Source organism: Pelodiscus sinensis, chromosome 3 (assembly GCF_049634645.1).
Source record: "Pelodiscus sinensis isolate JC-2024 chromosome 3, ASM4963464v1, whole genome shotgun sequence".
Taxonomy (NCBI): domain Eukaryota; kingdom Metazoa; phylum Chordata; order Testudines; family Trionychidae; genus Pelodiscus; species Pelodiscus sinensis.
The window spans coordinates 114,978,739-114,996,028 of record NC_134713.1 but is presented as its reverse complement, the minus strand read 5'-3'; the positions used below and the strand labels follow the sequence as shown (position 1 = coordinate 114,996,028).

General features: G+C 40.5%; 1 protein-coding gene and 1 long non-coding RNA gene across 6 annotated transcripts in view; one reads left to right on the top strand and one right to left on the bottom strand.

The window, feature by feature from the left end:
• The window catches only part of PRKN (parkin RBR E3 ubiquitin protein ligase), a 1,191,290-nt gene that overhangs the window by 487,143 nt on the left and 686,857 nt on the right, over window positions 1-17,290 (top strand). The window lies entirely within an intron of this gene.
• LOC142827941 (uncharacterized) overlaps window positions 1-17,290 on the bottom strand; it is a 281,731-nt gene that overhangs the window by 180,578 nt on the left and 83,863 nt on the right. Inside the window, exon 3 of one of the 2 annotated variants that reach the window (XR_012902752.1) lies at window positions 6,133-6,272. This is a non-coding gene — a long non-coding RNA (uncharacterized LOC142827941). Of the gene's footprint in view, window positions 1-3,455; window positions 6,273-17,290 lie in introns of those variants that run through there. The other variant, XR_012902751.1, reaches the window with a different exon arrangement.

Sequence of the window (17,290 nt, the reverse complement as noted above, 5' to 3'; positions counted from 1 at the left end):
CATGCTGTGGATAAGTAATACATCTGCAGAATAGTAAAGGATTCTTTATCTTGAAATGCTGGCATTTGGTTTACCAGTGTCACAGATGTAATTTTACATTTTCCAACATTCCTTTGTACAACCTTGACTTCAAAACTGAAGTAACACTTTCCTTTTTTCAATTTTAAGTACATCTTGTTCTGCATTGAAGACCCCAGGGGCAATAAAAAAGAATGCAAACCCTAGCATTATTTTATCAGAACTACCTAGGAATATATAATAAAATATGTAACACACTTCCAGATCCAGTGCTCCAATTCCCGCTGCCCCCAGTGGAAATGCTACATATAAAATAATATAGTAATCCAATGTCTCCATATAGTCATTTGGATGCACTAAAAATATTTTCTCCATTTAGAAAGTTTGAGAGACCTTCATTTTCAGTATAGGAAATAGCTTTTGAATCCACTATCCATACAAAAACACTGCACTGCACATACAAGACTCAGCTTGCCATGGGAAGTGCAGCTTCTGGGCAGAGCCCAGTTAAAGCATAATTATCCTGATCTGTGTTGCTTCTATTGTTTGAACAGAGACTGCCATTTGTTTCAGTTTTATAATGATTTGGTAATGTGATCATGGGGAAATCATTGTCAAGGATACCAGAATCACTTAATTTGTGACCTAAGATGCAATAGCCCTGAAGTGAAATGCTAGTGGATTAATCTACACTGTGGGGGTACGTCTACACTACATGGCTCCGTCGACGGAGCCATGTAGATTTGTTTATTGGGCAAAGGGAAATGAAGCGGCGATTTAAATAATCGCCGCTTCATTTAAATGTACATGGCTGCCACGCTGAGCCGACAAACAGCTGATCAGCTGTTTGTCGGCTCAGCGCGCTAGTCTGGACGCTCCCCTGCTGACATCAAAGCCCTTTGTCGGCAGCCCCGGTAAACCTCATCCCATGAGGAATAACGGGGCTGCCGACAAAGGGCTTTGACGTTGGCAGGGGAGCGTCCAGACTAGCGTGCTGAGCTGACAAACAGCTGATCAGCTGTTTGTCGGCTCAGCATGGAAGCCATGTAAATTTAAATGAAGCCGCGATTATTTAAATTGCCGCTTCATTTCCCTTTGCCTACAACCCTCATCTACATGGCTCTGTCGATGGAGCCATGTAGTCTAGACACAGCCTGGCTGTCCCCATCTAATTAAAATTGTCTCCCTCTCTCCAGAAGCCTCCAAGGCTTCTGGTGACCTCACTGCTATACTCTGCTCCCTTTCTTCACAAGATGAGCTCATGTCCTGGTCTCAGTTCTTCTCAGCAGCGGTAAGGGGGAGGCTGCTAATACCATTTTTCAGTCCTCTGAAGATGATGCTGATGAGTAACAAAAAATGATCCTTTGTCCTTTGGGACTGTGCACCTAGAAGGCACAGGACTGTGACTGAAATAATGAACCTTGCTGTCCTCCATGCCACAAGATTAATTGATTTACCCTCCACAACAAACTTTTATATTAAAAATAGTGTGGAGAGCACCCAATTCCCCTGATACTATGTGAAATTGTGCAGTCTGTTGGAATCTACTCTTTAAGGCATGTCTGTTCCACGCAGAGACATGTCTGTTGATTGACACTTGAATCTGTGTATGCACATTCCCTTTCTGACTCATAAAATGTATTCATTTCTACTTCCACTTGTGCACATATTGTCTGCTTATTTTCTACACTGTTAGCTTAGCAAATGTTTAAGCACATAGCCACATGAATCATTAGGAAGGAACACATTTGCTGGGTAAGTGTAATGACACCTACTGCTCACCTAGGCTGTGTCCAGACTCAGGGTTTTTTTCAGGAAAAGTAGCCTTTTTCCGAAAAAACTTCACCTGCATCTAGACTGCAGCCGCGTTCTTTCGAAATTAAATCGAAAGAACGCGGCTTTTCTTTCGACGGCGGTAAACCTCATTTCACGAGGAAGAACGCCTTCTTTCGAAAGTGCTTCTTTCGAAAGAAGGCGTTCTTGAATGTAAATAGGGCTTCTTCGAAAGAGAGCATCCAGACTCACTGGGTGCTTTCTTTCGAAAAAGCGGCTTGCTCTTTCGAAAGTTCCGCGTGCAGTCTAGACGCTCTCTTTCGAAAGAGGCTTGCAGTCTAGACATAGCCTTAGGGTATGTCTACACAGCAGTGTTATTTCAGAATAACTGTCATTATTCTGAAATAACATAGTCTGCATCTACACTACAAGTAGATATTTTGACACAATGTTGAAATCATGTCAAGCTGGGGGACTTCTTGCTCTGACTCCTGAACCCCTCATTTTGCGAGCAGTAAGGAAAGTCAGAGGAAGAGTGCTGTCTTGGACTTCCTACTGTGTAGACAGAGCTAAAAGCTGAAATAAGCAATTTCAACTTAAGCTACACAATTAACATAGCTCAAGTTGTATAGCTTATTTCAGGTTAGTCCTGTTGTATAGACATGCCCCTAGAGTCAAAGTAACAAGTAGAAGGTATTTAACAAAGAATAATGGAATTGATTCATTCACATGGTAAATTCTTTATGGTGGCAGCCTTAATAGGCTGAATTTGGGTTTTTGGAGGTTTCATACTTGTGTATAGAGCTGCCCAGTGCAGCACAATATGTTGTGAGACTTTTCTGGATTATTATCTTGTTGAACACCATTAATATATTAGGAATATAGTAATGTAGTATTTGTGTAGTCAGTTGAAGCCTGATTTCAGGATTTTATCATCCTACTGAAGAAGTTACCTGATTAAGATTATATGTTTTTCTAAATGCTCTAGTTCAAATTGAAATTGAATTGGGAAGTCCTCTAGTCCATGATTTGCAGGAGATCAATGATCCCTTCTGGTTTTATAATCTACAGAGCTCTGGTAAACTTAGCTAGAGTCTTCCATAGTTTGGAAAGCATTACAATACCTTTCACACTTAAACATACCTCTCCACTTTTCTTTTCCTCTTTTTGATGGTCCTTGTTGCTAGGTAGCAGATGATTGTTTGCAGCCATGTCTTTACTTCATGCCACCTTTAGGAAGCGCCTAAGAGACAGACTTGCACTTTCTTTTCCACCCCCAATGCCTAATATTAGCTCAGCATCTAAACATTCTGGATTTGGGAACTAAGTAGCAGTCAAGGCTCCATCTGTCTGTCAGGGTATGTCTACACTACCACCCTAGTTCGAACTAGGGTGGTAATGTAGGCATACCGCACTTGCAAATGAAGCCTGTGGAACGAGGTGTACAGATAGTTCGGAATGGCTTGCTAGTTCGAACTATCTAGCCCGTGCCGCGTGTAGCCGCGCGGCACGGGGTTCGAACAAGCCGGCATTTAAAAATGGCGCCGGCAGGCTTATGCAAATGAAGCCCGGGAAATTCAAATCCCGGGCTTCATTTGCAAGTGAGGTATGCCTACATTACCCCGCTAGTTCGAACTAGCAGGGTAGTGTAGACATACCCTCAGTTACGTAGCTACCAACAGCAAACCTATCTGTAGAATGCTTCACTCTATGCCCTGAATTCCTATTAAGCAACCTCTTCAGCTCAATGTCTCTTAGATTTGTAAAGTGTTCCATTGGATTGCCTGTACTGTAACTACGGCTGCCTCTGTGATCACATTTTCATGGACAGCAACATTGTATTGGATTAGAGAACTGAGATGGCTCATGAGCCAGCAAGGCAAAATTTTCTCAGGTGTTGGAGCTAGAACAGGAAACTTTCTCCAGCAAAAGAAAAGAATGACTATGACATTAACCATTTTTAGAACTAAATGAAGTTAAAGCTGTGTGAATACTGGTTCCTTTGCTTTCTGGCAATTCTGAAACATTTCATGTCAATTTTGAGCTTCATATACCTTTTTTTCCCAATGGAATTAAAGGATTTTTTAAATTAAAAATCATTTCAAATTGAAGTGTGTTTTTAAATGTCAATTAAATATTTAGATTCTCTACCAAAACAATTGAGTGAAATGGCCATGATTTTATGAAATGTTTTGGTTGACCCAAATTTGTACTTTTACATGATAAATAGTTTCAGATGAAGAATTTTTCCCAGCTATAGGTGAAACACTACCTTATTTGAATTAGATTTCTTATTAGATATTTTTCTCTTGTACACTCACCACAGGCTATGTCTATACTGCAGAGTTTTTCCCGGATACCTGAGGAATCCCCGAAAAGCTCTGCTGTGTCCAAGGAACGTGTCCGCTTTTTTGGAATAGTTTCCAAAAAAGCAGACATGTTCTTTTGGCATCCCTGTATTCCTCATTGTATGAGAAATAAGGGATGTTCCAAAAGAGGAGGTTTTCCCAAAATTTGGCTATTTGTAGATGAACAAATTTCAGAAAAGCCTCTTCCAACCCCCCCCCCCCCCCAAAATAGCAGAAAAAGGTCTGCAGTCTAGACATAGCCACAGCAAGATATTTTTCCTGAAACTGAGAAGAAGGAGAAAAATAGTTATTGTTTCCATTCTTCAGTGCCTGGAAGTTGCTAGGAATCAACAGTGATGAGAGGGGAGCTACATAGATGAATAGCTCTCTAACGCCCCATCTGTCCTCCCACGTGATTCATAATTGTGTGGCTTTTGATGGTGTGTTCAGTTCCATGCCATGTAACATCACAAATGTAGGACTTTGAATTCTCTGTAGCTTCAATTAAAAACACAAAGTACACTATGAAAAGGAGAAACTGCCATTCAGACACACACATTTCTAATGATAACAAGGAATATGCAGAAAGCGCCTTTTAAAATAAACGGCTTGTTGTGTAAAGATGTCTCTGTCCTGATGATTGTACTAATGTGAAAGTCCTTCTTTAAACTTAATTCTAATAGCATGGAGAGCAAGTTGCATCATAATTTCTAACACACATTCTGCCTAAAACATTAAAAGAAACACTCAAATATTTTACCTCAAAATTTAGACAGGAAAAAATATGATAAAACATTATGTAATATGATAAGAAATGTTTACATGATAATTTTGAAATATAAATAAGTTGCAGTAGTGGAATTCATTTAAATATTCCACTGTAGTCTCAAAAATCCAACATTGTATTTGGACATTAGACTCAAAGCATGAAACAAGCTAGCCTCATTTTTAAACAAGGTAAACAAAATGCAGAATGTAAACAAAGAGCAACATTGGTGGAAATAAACTGGATTTAAAACTTTATATATGTATGTCAGAATAGTAAAACTTCATATATACTTTACCATTCTTTTGAGAATGCCCCCTTTTAAATTAAGGAACTAACTGCAAAACTGAACTTTCACCGGTAGTGAGTTAACTGAGAGAGAAAGCAAGAGTAAATAGAAAACTATGAGAAATGGATTGAAGAGACTGGGGGATTACTTTTCTTGACATTGTCACTGATGTGTCTAGAGCAGGGGTTCTCACACTTCATTGCACCATGACCCCCTTCTGATAACAAAGTTAGTATATGACCCTGGGGACAGGAGAGAAAAGGCAGAGTCTGAGCCCCACCACCTCAACTGGGGGAGAAGGACTACAGCCCAAGTCTTGGGTTCCAACAAGTTTAATGGTGGTCCTGGCAACTCTCTTAAAATGAGGTTGCAACCCATTTTGGGGTCCTGACTCTCAGTCTGGAGTCATTACATTCTCAGTTGTGTCCTTTTCCTCTGCATTAAAGCCTGCAACAGGGAGAAGCAAGAGGCATTGTGCTTTAGTACTGCACTGTGCCTCCAGGAAGAGTTCAGGGAAGCGCACACACTGCAGAGAAGTGGTGGGCAACCTGGGGCTCATGCTACATGTATCCCATCAAGATAATCTGCTTGTGGGCCACCAGAAATTTTGCTGAGGCTGACCATCCAGAGGCACTGCTCTGCACAGCTCCCAATGGCTGCAGTTTGCTGTTGTTGGACAATGGGAGCTGAGGGAAGTGGCAGTCTGAACATGCCCGTGGCTCCTTCGCCTGCAGGAATTGCCCCCATAGCTCCCATTGGCCATGAATGGTGAATTGCAGCTCCTGAGAGCTGCTGGGGGCAGTGTCTGCTGATGGTCAGCCTCAGAAAAATGTCTTGTGACCCACAATCAGATTACCCTGATGGAATACCTCCTTGCAGTCCCTGTATCACAGGTTGCCCAGTGCTGCTGCACAGGGATAGTGTTACTTTCTGCCTACCTCTTTTATGGGAGGTTAGTATTGCTGTAAAACCTGGAACTGTTCTTTGGCTGATGGAGAGCCAGGACTGCCCCTTCTTCCAGCAGTGCTTGGGTAAGTGATGAGGGGAGGACTTCTTGTATTATGCCCCCTGCAGGCCCCTAAAAGATAAAATATAAGAAAGATAGGAATTATACAGTAAAGGGAATTTTGAGAGATGCCGATGGTGGGTTAGGTGCCAGGGTATTAAGACCAGGAGTGCATGATTGTGTTCAGTAACTTCAATTTCACTAAGCATTTGGCTTGTGGTATTTGACCTTCTGTCAAATGGGCCTCAGAACAAGAGCTGAAGTTATATACCATTTTAACATCAGTAGTTACACACACAGGTAAAGTATTTTGAAGCATCAAGGCCAAAGTAAAACCCAACGGTGGCATGAAGTCCCTCCGATAGCGAACAACTCTGTACTTACCTAGGTGAATTTTCTTTGTGGTATTAATACTATTTTAAGGGGTTTATTATATATTTATAGTAATGGGGAATGAACATCTGAGTTTAGCTTACTTGCTATAGATTTCTTTTTAGAGAGCCTCAGAGCAAAACTGCATAAAGGACAAAAAAATGGTAAGTGTAGTTACTAGTTCACTTAGTTTTTCATCGTTTCCCTGTATTCAGCCTTGGCCAGTAGGCAAATATTAGGTCCCAACAATAACAAAATGTATTTAAATTAAATAAAGGTGCTCTTGTTTTTTGTGTGTTCATAGGCGCCATGTCCTGCTTTCCCCTTTTACAGAGGCCTTTATTCCCTAACATATTTTTGGGTGTCCCTTTAAGAGGTTCTGGCTCCCTAAGAGATACACCCAACAGCCATCATTCTGATTGTATAGTTTTTAAAATTATTTAATTGATTTTTAGAGGCTTCAGGCAGGGTTGGTTGCTGTTAGACCACACATTCTGGGCAATCCACAAGATAAGATAAGGCAGACTATTTCCATAGGGAAGAGTTCATGAGAAATGGTTTTATTGTTTGTTTTTACTTTTATTTTTTAATTTCAGGCCGAAGCTTTATGTAGCTTTTCTATTGGCTTGGGGAGAGGGCTATGGATGTGCAGGACAGTGGGAGTCAGAAATAATGGTTTTTGCTCCATCAGAGGATTCAAACACCAAGCCCTACATTACCTGTTTTTTCATGTAGCCAGAGAAAGTATGATTACCTCTCTGTCCTATCATTAATATTCTGTTTTCTATGTAATGTCTTTGTTGTCCTGACTGTAACATATTTTCATCCTCTCACATAACAGTGCACAGTCATTTGTGAAACTGTGTGTCAAGAAGAGCCTGGAAAATGCATTCTAATATATACTTAATTTTTGCTGAGTTGCTGTTTCCTTCCTTAATGTGTGAAATGGGTAGGGAGAGATAGGGAAGATCTTAGAAAGCCTTCCTTTGCTCCCCAATAGAGTTTCAGTATAAACTGTTAAGAATTGGGTTTGTTGTGGATTCAAACTATTATAATTCAGAGCACAATCTGGCCCTTGATATATACTCTTTACACCTGACTTTGAATTAAGACTGGCAATTCAAGTTATGTTTTATTTGCGTGAAAACGTTAGAGATGAGGGAACCGGTTATATATAAGAATTAAGTAGAAGTAGAAGTAATATAAGAATTAAGTAGAAGTTTCATACAGCATCTGAACCCCATATCTTAATCTTGTTTATTATAGTAGGACCTACGGGCAAAAGAAAAATGAGGCTCTATTGTGCTATAGATACAAACTCTGAGTTGTTCACAGTGCCTTCCCAGGAGTAGAAAGACAAGAGAGAGGGAGAGGGAGAGGGAGGGAGAGAGAGAGAGAGGGTGGAGGAAGCGATGGAACATACCACAGGGTGAACAATGTGATGGCAGCAAGCATCATATAACAAGATAATGATGGCAATGATTATTTTATTGAATTATAATAATATTTCAGGGGTGGATTTATTGATGGATAATATAAAGTTTCCTGTTTCACTATGTCAGTAGATCACTGTCTTCTTTGCAGTGACTGTCATAGCTCTTTCTAGAACTTGTGCATTTTGCCCGGTCTTTCCTCCTGAACAAATGCAGACCCTTTAAGGATGCTAGAGTTTTGTAATATAGTCAGATCTAAATTGAAACAGTAATTTTAATGAAGCAACTGAGAAGCTAGAGCAGGTAGTTAGGCTATGTGATATTGCCAGAGTATTCTTAGAGTGTAATAATTGCAATTGGCAACATCTTCATTAATCATAGCTCATGTTAATGAGAGCTCCCTGTAGTGACTCATGAAGAGGTGATGGCTTTAATGAAAACTAGCTCAAAGGCTAACAGATGGTGGTTAAATTTTAGCATTTTAAAATATACAATTGTTTATATGTTTTTAAACCCACTTGAATATTTTTTATGATTTTCAGAGTAATGAAGTAGGATAGAGTAACAGTCTCTTCACTCTGTTCTGGGATTGTTTATTGAACATAAGGGTACCCAGTACACAGATGCCAAGGACATACCTTGAAGCATACTTTGTGTATTCAGAGGCATGTCAGTAGACCATACACTTTGTTTTGCTTGCCTCACCTTTTTCAAGCTGGTGGACACCATCACAAGTATGTTACAAAGCACTGTTTTCTTTGTTTCAACATTTTAAGAAATATAGAATAATAAAACTTGGAGGAAGAAAGGATGTACTAGGTCATCGATCTCGACCATCTCCCTGTTAATAGTGGATTGTTCAGACATGTGCATTTCCTAGTGTTTCATTTTATTCTCTTTACCTTTGAATGTGTTAGTGGCTTGTGTAGCTTCTTTGGGATTATCCAATAGGTTTACAGATAGGTGCTTGTGGTTAAGGCCCTGAAGTAGGACTCAAGAGTTCTTGGTATAATTTTTGACTCTACCAGAGATTTCCTGTATGGTCTTGAACAATCATGCAATCCTCTTTGGCCTTGATTCAGAAATATACTTAAGCATGTGCCTATCTTTAAGCATGCGAGCAGTCGTGTTAAATCAAAAGGACTTCTTATGTGCTTAAAATGTTTTAATGTTTTCCTAAATTAGGACCTTTGTGCCTAGGTTCCCTATCAGTAAAATGGGAACAGTATTACTTCCCTATCTCATTAGGATATTCCAAACATGTAGTTATCAATGTTTGTGAAGTAGTCTGACTTTATTGTGATAAATATAAAATCTAAATATCGCTTTCTGCATTACTCCTTTCTAGGTTCCTCCTTGTCACTGAATACATTTCACATTATTTTCTCCTAGAAAAGTTAGCTTTATTTTTTTTCCCCAAGTTGAATCACATGTTGTTATTTTGCTGTCCTGGTTTCTTATTATTATTCTCTGTCTTTGCTGGTGTTTGCAATTCCTTCCAATTTACCATTTCACTGTCACGCAATGTACTCCCTCTTGGATATCGTAATGAAGACTTAAATAAAATCAAGGCTAACACAGTTTCATATAGTACTCTCTCTGTTTCAAAACTTTGTTATTGTCATTTTTATTTGTGTATGGTCCTTCTACCTGTTTTTATCCCACAGGAAAAAGTTCCTAAACCTTCTGAATGTACATAGAGAATGAGATTTCTTGAGCTATTATACCACATATTTAACACTGAATGTAAAGGCTGGGACTATTATTCATTATTACGAAATGTGTTATCAACTTCTGAAAATTCGGAACATTATCACACTTTTCTCAGTACCTGGATATCATGTGCATGTAATGAATATAACAAAGAAAATTGTGAGAGTGTTGTATGTAGCTTACTGGGTTTGCTCTGATTTATTTGATATTCATCACTTAATTGGTATATAATAGAAGGATTCAGGATAAATAAGAAAACTTACTGTGGCTTGGTTATAAGGGTCTGATATACTGTAGTATTTTTAAAGTTAACCTAGAAGGGAAACTGATGACTTTGGAGAGAGCTGTTAATGTTGTCCAACACAAGCTTTGTCCTGTAGATAATGTTCCTTCCTGGGCCACCCCCTAATTTTCCTGCCATCATAGATGTGTTTTGTGGGTGGAATTGTTTCTAATGAAGGAATTAATTTCCATTGCTCCTATCTGAAGATTCCCTTTGTCACAGTAGGGGAACCTCCTCTAAGGGATATTTTTTCAGACAGTTTCTTCTGGATTGCCAACTCCTGTGATCACTGACCTCTAAAGTTAAAAGGCTGGTCCTTTCTCATGTGCATTATCTCCTTTCTGTATCAGAAACAGAAGAAGGATATGAGGACAGACCAAATATCAATGTTCATTATGATGGAAAGCGCTGCCAGCTTACCAGATACAAACATGTTAAAATCTTCTGAGCAGGAAGTACAAGACATAGAAAAACTAGATTCATGATTTAAAAAGAAGAAACCTGAGAGCATCCATCATCTAGATGGATGTCATTCCTAATAGTATTCTCTTTTAATTTTGCCTCTTCAATAATGTATCATGTTAGTCATCTAAGTTGCATCTCTCTGTGTTACACTATGTTGCAAATAAAATAATAGTTTATTACACCAAATCACAAAATCACAACACAATATTGAGGCTGGCATCCGATGAAAGATTGAATAATAGTCTATACTGTACTAACAGAAATTCCAGAATAGCAAAGCGCACTGCAGAAAACGCTTTCAAACTAGAAGGAATGTCAGTCTACTGCAAATGATTTTGGGGAGCCATTTTTAACATGATTCATTTTGAAGATATTCATCATATAGTTCCTTAAAAGTAATCTTTCATTGCAGACACACTCCAGGCATGTCTGCACTGGGGAGTTATTTCAAAATAACTCTCCTTATTTCAAAATAGCAAGACGAGTGTCCACACTACCAAGCCTGTTAATAATGGGCTTGTTATTTCAAAATAATAACTCCTGCTTGTGAAGAGGGATACACTTATTTTGAAATAATTATTTCAGGAGTTACTATTTCAAAATAACTTATTTTGAAATACCTGGTAGTGTAGAGAGAGCCTCCCATATCATATAATAACAGGAATGCTTGTCACTTTAAACATCATAGCCAAATAATGGAACACATTAGCTTCATCCAGAGGCTACTCAGATTTTTGAGCTCTTTAATATGTACAGGCAGTCCCCGAGTTACGTGGATCCAACTTATGTCGGATCCGTACTTACGAACGGGGCTTTTCTCACCCCGGAGGATGCGGGCGGCGGGACCGCCCAGACGCGCCCGTGTCCTCTGGGGCGAGAAAAGCGGCTCCGTGTCTCCCTGGTCTGCTGGGGGGGGGGGGGCCCAGAAGACCAGGGAGACGTGGAGCAAAGCCGCAGAGGATGCGGGTGGCGGGACCGCGGCGCGTCTGGGCGGTCCCGCCGCCCACATCTCCCTGGTCTGCTGGGGGGGGGGAGGGTGCAGCTAGTGCACCCTCCCCCTCCCCCAGCAGACCAGGCTTTTCTCGTGGACGCCTGTGGTAGAGCAGCTGGGGCGCTGCCAGGTTGGTCCCGCAGTGCCGCTCCTCGGCGCTACTGGACCAACCCGGCAGCACCCCAACTGCTCTGCCCCAGGCGTCCCCAAGTCAGCCGCTGCTGAAACTGACCAGCGGCTGACTACAGGAAGTCCAGATTCAGCCGCTGTTGAAACTGATCAGCGGCTGATTCCAGGAAGCCTGGGGCAGAGCAACTCTGTCTCGGGCTTCCTGTAGTCAGCCTCTGGTCAGTTTCAGCAGCGGCTGAATCTGGACGCCAGTTCCGACTTACCTACAAATTCAACTTAAGAACAAACCTACAGTCCCTATCTTGTACGTAACCCGGGGACTGCCTGTAGTCTATTGTGATATTATGATAGCATAGGGGTGATATCATCTGTGTTCTTATCAGCAATGGAGAGGGAATGAGGATATCTGAATCTTAGTCCCCATTCTGCCACTGACTTAACCTGTGTGTGGTTTAGTTTGCTCATCCATAAATTAGGGGTCATAATATTACTTTCCCCTCCCCTTTGTAAAGTTATCCAAAATGCGCACACATTTGTCTTTTCATGTAGTATGATTGTATTTTGTTTTTGCCAAGAATGCCATGTTTTAGGAGCCAGAACCCTATTGTCAGTTAATGGGATTTAGACTCCTATGAACCTAAGATTCTTTTGAAAATGAATCTTTTAGGTGCTTAACTCAATTCATTATTGAAACACTGGATACAACAACAATGAACATCTTTAAAAATCTGGGCTTTAACCCTTAATCCAACACCCAGAAAACAGATGCCTGTCTTTCTATTGCCTTCAGTGTGCTTTTTGGCCAGCCCTTAATCAATGACTGTATTTATTCTTGAAGTTCTACTGACTCCTAGAAACTAAGAACTTCTCCTCTGCAGTCTTTTCAGCCCCGCTTAGCCCACAATGCAAACACTGCTGGGTTGCTTCTCGAAGGTATTCTGGATGGCTTCATTTTGCATGTGTCCACTGGATTCTCAAATGAGACCGATGAGTTGATTATAATTTGAGTTGACCTAGTTGCAGAATATTGTGCACCCTGCTCTCCCTGAATCCATCACTGTCACTTGGTCTCTCCACTCAGATTCAGTGGAATTCCTAACCAGTTCCAGTGTTCTCTCAAGTCTGAAAGGCAACTTTCCATATAACTGTTTTGCTGGCAGTGTTTATATTATTATGGAGGCTTATGTAGTTACTTCAGATCCAAAACTGAACTGAAACTCAAAGCAAGGGCTCAGCCTCTTTATGTATGAAAAATACAGTATCCTCCTCAAAAGTACAGTACTTATTCCTTTAGCTCAGAATGAATTTTCCGGGAATTAACAAATAAATCCATTAATTACTTTAGGAATTAAAATCGGATCCTTTCAGAAATTTTGCATCCCATGTTAGACCCCTTTCTGCCCAGTAGTTTCAGTAACAGAATAAAACTCTCTTCAAATTTACCTTGGTATATATAAAGTGCTCTCTCTCTCTCTCTCTCTATTGTGACATGTATAATTCTAGCAAAAGGAAAACCGTATTTCATCAAAAGAAAAGTTCCTTTTCTGAAAAATGAAATATATTCTTAGAATTAGTGAACAATTAAACAAAAGTCTCTAGGTCTTTGTAAATCCAGCTCTTCTTAAACTTTTATTAAGCATTGTTTTCTAATCAGATGTGAATTGTTGCTTGTTTTCCTCTTTTAATTGAGTATTTATGCATTTCCTTTGCCTTTTTCTTATATGAGGTTTGCTACAGTGCTGACTGAGTCTTGGAATTAGTGTTCTGTATATGGCTCCTGGAGTATACTTTGAACATTGTTCTTTCGATTTGGATGAAGAGAACATTTTCCAGAGATTTGAAGCTGTATCTGTCTCATCCCTTGAGTGGATGAACTTTAGTATGATCTTTGCTGAGATTTCAGGCATAAGATTGTACTATTACACCTGTTGCTCTTCTAGGTGAAATTAGATATTATCTTTGTCTGCAACTCCATCCAGTTACTAGTCTGGGTTATTTCTAGAACGAATTTAAAGTTAAAGAGGAGTTCCTTGGGAAGTATGTATAAGATTGAGATAAATGAACATTTGTTGGTTTAAAATTTGTACTTAGGTAATTAACTTGCTAAAATCTTTTCTGCATTTTGGAAAAAAGGAAGTTCAGTCAGATGGCAAAATGGGACTAGTCATGGTCAAAAGCACTAGCTTCTTGTGCTCTCCCTGGCTTCTCCACAGAGTTAATGTATGGCAAGCCAGGTCAGCATTAACGTGGCCTGCACAGCTTGAGCTAACCTGTTGGAAAAATTGCCATTGCTATGAACTGTATGGGGAGAGGGAAAGGGAAAAGGATACTAGACGTTGATGGAGAATGCAAGCTGAGCTGAACAATTAAAGCTGTTTTGTCTCAGTATCTTGATTCAGACTGTTTGGATAAAAATGAGCATGCAAGTTAAATTTAGTGTTGATTTGAGTTGCAAGACATCATATCATAGTTACATTTGCCATCAGCTTAAATGAATTATATTTGTTAAGGTTTGCTTCAATATCACTGACTTCACTAAGATCAGTAATACTTTTTTCCCTAAAATGTTGTGCAAAATAACAACAAAAAGAAGAGACAGAAAAGGCTAATTATCCTGAAAAAAACCAATCAAAACCAATGAGCCCTCTTAGAGAGAGAACCCATGAAATTGCAGTCAAAATCGAATCATATGTTGCTTATTATGCGTGACTGCCACAGTTTGATGTCGGTCTGATGGCACAAATCAGTATTTCCCATTTCTCTCCTTTAGCTTGTGCTCCCCTACTGGCTCATTCAGCTTGTTCATAATTTAAGTGTTATAAGCAGGACATGGACACAAATGTGGAACATCATAATCTTTCCCATAATGCAAAATTAGAATGTCAGATACAAGTTTGTCAGCTTTTTTCTGTCTGTTTTTTTTTCTGCCTTCCACATTTTATATATAACGGTAAAGAAAGTGAAATCCAAGGTGAAGTCAGAGGTTTGAGAAAACTTTCCAACTTTTGAGATCATATGTGCAAAATCTAATGCTATGCATTCCCTTTAATTGGGATGCATTTAACGAGTAAATCCAGACATGTCCCTTAGCTGGCCAGCTCCTAGAGAGCCAATTTGTACCTAAAGATACAGTACTTAATGGTAATGATTACCGATTATTAGGATTGGCAATTCCACTAAGTGGGACACCTTCAAGGAAGTTATTGGTGGTTAGGTGTCAGTAAGTGTGTTTCATTTTCATGCTGATTCTTTTCATTTGTGCTGATACATTTTCATTCCCTCATTAGCTATGATACCTGCAGACAGTGTTTGATAGCGTACATAGAGCTTCATTGCTTTTGGCTGCTTGCTTGTTCCGTCTGTGTCTCCTGCATGTGTTCAACACCGTGCCAGACAGCTCAAACTTCTGCCGCCACCAGGAGATAGAATTCCTATCAGTATAGATAATGCCTCCTCTCAACTACACAGGTCTATCCAGTAAACTAACAGCTTAATTGAATAGTCGATTAAACTTATGAATTCTTATTGGTTGCTCATTGATTCTTCAGTCTGCAGGGATGGGGCTGGCAGCCAGTGCACTCTGGCCCCACTCCTGAGGAGTCCCCTACCACTCCATGCTGCAGCCTCTGTATCAGGCGGGAGCTGGTCCGTAACAGGAGCCAGTTTAAAAACCAGATTCCCTTGCAGACCAGCTGCCTGTTCCCCCACTCTGCGGTGGCAGCAGCTCCTGTCCAGCAGTGGGGGCAGAGCTCTTGGATCCTGCGTGAGCTGGAACTGAGCCTGGCTGCCTGCCTGCCTAGCTCCTAATACACTTTAAATATAGAGCCGCAGTAGGGGTAGGTCCCAGACCAGCATGAGCTAGGACTGAGCCGGGCTGCTGGCCAGCCTGCTAAAAAATTTACTGATTGGGGGGAGCGGGGAACGTGTGTAGTCTTTAGTATTAACCAATAAGCTGTTGCTTATCGGTCAATCGGTTAATCAACTACACTATTACATCCCTAGTATGGACTAGGGATACTTGATGAATGGGACTGCCCGGGGATTGAGGTCAGCTGTGGAGGCTTTGCTTTGTGTTCCCTCACTTGTGGAGATAAGATTAACATCTACGCGTAACGTAACAGGGCCTTCTCAGGTTTTGCTCCCAGGCTGTGGAATTCTCATCTTCGGGCTATTCCCATGGCACCAACACTAGCATTGTTTCGGCATCAGGCTAAAGCCACCCTTTTTACTCATGCTTTCATTAATGGTTGAGTCTGTATGTTCCTCTTCTCAATATGTTTTTAGCAGGTTTTATGTAACTTCGGGGTCTCGTATTTTAAATTTTTATATTTGTATTGTGTTTAAAATTTTTGTAAGCCACCTCGAATATTTTAATTAGAGAAGTGGAGTAAAAATATTTAAATAAATAAATAAATTCGGGATGTAATGGTGTAGTCAACTAAGTGATTAACCGATTAGCGGGTGCTAATTGGTTAACATTATTGACTACGTGCAATACTTCCCCTCCTTTCCGCAAATAAACATTTTAGCTGTCTGTCTGACAGGCTGGCTCAGTCCTGGCTGGCAACGGGACCTCTCATCAAACCCCAAGCTGGCTCTTAATGCTTATAGTGTAGAGACGCAGTGAGGATTGATGCTGGGTCCCAGCACGAACAGGGACTGAGCCAGCCTGTCTGTGCACTGGCTCTTAGTGCTGAGATCCGGCATCGATCTCCACTGTGGCCTTGCAGTACAAGTGCTTGTAGTGCAGAGCCACCGTGCAGGTAGTTGCCGGACCAGGCAGGAGCTAGGAATGAGTGGTAGTGATGCCACCCCATATTGATTAATCATGTAGTTGACAAAATTTTTGTCGACTACATGATTAACGAATTACATGCTTCTTAACATCCCTATTTTCAATAAACAGTGTGAATGATTTTACAATGTGACAGGGCGTGAAATGTGGTGGTGGCATAATGTACATAAACTTACTGGAAGGGCATAACAGGTGTGGTTCTGCAGGGGTCTGTTTTGGGACCGAGTCTGTACAATGTCTTCATCAACAATTTAGATACTGGTTTAGGAAGGAACAATCAGTTTCACACATACAGAGTGGGAGGTGACTGTCTAGAAATATTTCAGAAAGGGATGTAGGGGTCATAGAAAAACTTCCTAACTGTCAGGGTGGTTAAACACTGGAATAAAATTGTCTAGGGAGGTTGTGGAATCTCCATCTATGGAGATATTTAAGAGCAGGTTAGACAGACATCTCTTCAGTGTTGGTCTAGACTGTACTGGGTCCTGCCGTGAGGGCAGGGGACTGGACTCGACCTCTCGAGGTCCCTTCCAGTTCTAGTGTTCTGTGATTCTACGATTCTGTGTGCTCATTTCTAAAAATGTACCAGTTAATATAGGATAAATGACCCACGTGATGCTCAAAATTGAAGTTGCACAAATATACACACAGGTCTTAAGGTCAATATCCTAAAAATAAGGTACCTTCTTAATATATTCAGTCCAGACTTATTTCTGTGACCTTGCTTGATTTTATGGTAGTCTTAGTGGTTTGACTGAAAGAATTAGTGCCAGAACAACTGCCCACACTTAGGGGCGGATGTAATGTAAATTACATCTCTGCATATCCCTTGCAGGTGCTTACAGAGAAGCATCACCTTTTTGGAAGCAATTTAGTGCAGTGATTGTGGCATGTAATTCAAGAGAGAAG